This window comes from Alligator sinensis, unplaced genomic scaffold (genome assembly GCF_000455745.1).
Source record: "Alligator sinensis unplaced genomic scaffold, ASM45574v1 scaffold493_1, whole genome shotgun sequence".
Lineage (NCBI taxonomy): Eukaryota > Metazoa > Chordata > Crocodylia > Alligatoridae > Alligator > Alligator sinensis.
The window spans coordinates 84,929-87,655 of record NW_005842513.1 but is presented as its reverse complement, the minus strand read 5'-3'; positions in this window follow the sequence as shown (position 1 = coordinate 87,655).

The following is a 2,727-nucleotide window of genomic DNA, read 5'->3' as shown; positions in this document are numbered from 1 at the left end:
CTTTCCCTATAGACCCGAAGACAGGGTACTTACAAGTGTGTCACAGTGTTCCTCGGGGCTCTGCCTCCCCTACACCCCGTCCACTCTCCAACCGCTTGGGTATTCCACTCATTGCCCCAACAATCTACGTTGGCCCCCTTAACTACGGCATCCAGCATTGGCTTCAGTAATCCAGCCCATCGCTGGGATGTTGATACACCTGGAGCCTCAATCCCTGGTCTCAAGGGTCTGAGCCACAGGTGTCTGGCATCTTTCACCAAGAGGGACACCTCTAGTAAGCTGTAATGCTGAGGGGCTGGGGATTGCCCGTCCCCAGCCTGATGCCAGGCACTGCTCCCCTTCCTTTGCTGAGGGGCAGTATCTTCTGTGCTACCACAGCCAGCGCCCTGAGCCTCCACCTGGCTGGCATGCTCCCAACTGGCTTCCTCCCCACCCTTGCCAGCTTCCAGCAGGGTTTTAAAATTTCCCATGATGGCAGCATCAGCTGCTGCAATCAGCTGGCTGCCGCCCTGCTCAGGAAGCAGCAGCTTGAAGAGCTGGCAAAATGCCAGCTCGCGCGGCTCCTGCTCCGCCCCTGCCCATCCAGACGGTAAGTTTCCTAGGGTGCAGGGTGCTCTCTCTCCCCCTCTGGGAATGCCAGGATTTGTCTCCGGCATCTTTGGCACCTGTGGGGGCTTCTCGCTGCCACATTACCTTACTTTTTCACCTCTAAAACCAGTATTTTGGCAGATGTTCTCTATATTAAATTTTAGCCTGCTTTCCTGAAGGGCTGTGCCACTTTGGTACTGTCTACTGCAGACTCCCTTTCCCTGGCTGTCAGGACTTTTGCCTTAACATCTGCCTCCACCTCCTACTACACCAGGGGTGGGCAATTATTTCAGCTGGGGGGCTGCTTAACAAGTTTTGGTGATCTGTCAAAGGCCACATGGGTAGCCCTGTCCCTTGAGAGTTGCCCTGCCTCCTGGTCACTATATTGGGACTGGAAGTCCTGCCCCTTAACCCCTAACGTTTGCCGCCAGAAGTCCTTCCCTGTCCCCATACCCCTGCATACCCCTTTTGGGAGGTGGGGTTGCCATCTTAGAACCAGCACAAAATAAAACCCATACACTAAAAGTCAAACACCTATCATATATTTTAATTTTATTACAAAATATATTTTTATTGTGATTTGTGTTTGCGTAGTCTATATAGAGCTGATTGCATAACAACTCAAAAATAAAGTCTTACTCCTGTATATTGTGTGTGGGGAGTGTGGGGTGTGGTATAGTGAGGTGTGTGCATGGTGAGGTGTGGTGGGGTATATGTGTGTATGGTGGGGTGTAGATATGGTGGCGTTTGTGTGTAGGGCAGTTGTGGGACTGTGGTTGTGTTTGGGGGTCCATAGGTTATGTTGGGGTAGGTTATATGTCGGTGGGGGTTGTGGGGGATGGGTGTGGATGTGTGAGGTTTGTGGGGTGTGAGGGAGGATGGGGGGTATGGGGACACCCCACATGGCGCATAGCCCATGCTGCCAGCAGCAGCAGGTGGGGGTGCTCAGAGTGCTCATGCCCGGCACAAATGCTGCCACCTGGCAGGGCGTGGCTCTGGCCAGTGCTGAGCGCAGGGGCAAGGAGCACAGTCTGCCTGCCCCGCCTCTGGTGCAGGGGCTCCACACTGTGCTCCTGCAGCTCCCACACTCACGCCAAGAGAAGCCCTGTGCTGGACTCCACATGGAAGCAGGGGGCAGGCCTCCCTCCACTCCCCAGAGAGTCTGGGAACCTGTGTGCAGGGGGTGGGGCAAGCAGCCGGCTCCAGCATGGGGCTTCCCCCAGTGCAAGTGTGGGAGCTGCAGGCGGCAGTGCGGAGCCCCTGCAATAGAGGCGGGCCAGGCAGGCTGCGCTCCTTGCCCCCCACCACACACAGCACTGGCCAGAGCTGTGCCACACCAGGAGCCAGCACCTACACCAGACACGAGTGCCCTGAGCCCCCTGACTGCTGCTGCTGCTGGCAGCGGGATCTGCGCACCACATTGGGGTGTGTGTTGAGGGATCCCCACAACCCCTACCCTCCCTCTCACCTACACCCTGCCCAGCCAAGCTCTGCACTTCCACTGCCCCCCTGGGTGCAGGCTGTGTGCAGCTCTCCACGCTTCGACCCAGCTGCAGCTCTACTGCCCCCACTACTTTATTTTGCCCATTTCTCCAGTCACATGGAACCCACCTACAAACCACAAACCTCTTAATGATAAAACTTATATGTGTTTTAAGAATCCTCTCCTTGCCTTGAAAGCCCTGCTTTAAACTCTCTGCAACTCTTTTTGCCTCCGTTAAATTACATTATTTCTTATCACCACAGTTTCCATATTGTGTTCTCTTTCTTTATTCATTCTTCTCTGCTTTCTTTCTGGATAAAAGTCATTCTCTCAGCTGATTCACTACACCTTCCTTTTCTCCTCTTTAAAGGTTTGTTTTTAAACCTCACTTTACCTGGAAGGCCTGTTTACGCCAGCTAAAACCACCAACACTTCATTACTGCTCCACCTTGAATGATTTTAATAGAGCAAAGTATGCATCCAAGCTGGCAATTTGCATGTCAAATTTCAGCTTCACACTATTTAAAACTTGTTTTACACCCATTAAAAATATAGTATGAAAGAGAAAGTGACAGCTGCCCTTTAGCAGTGCTGGTCTAATACCACACCAACAAAAACTTGGTTCAACCTAGTCAAAGTTGCTTAAGCGCCAAACT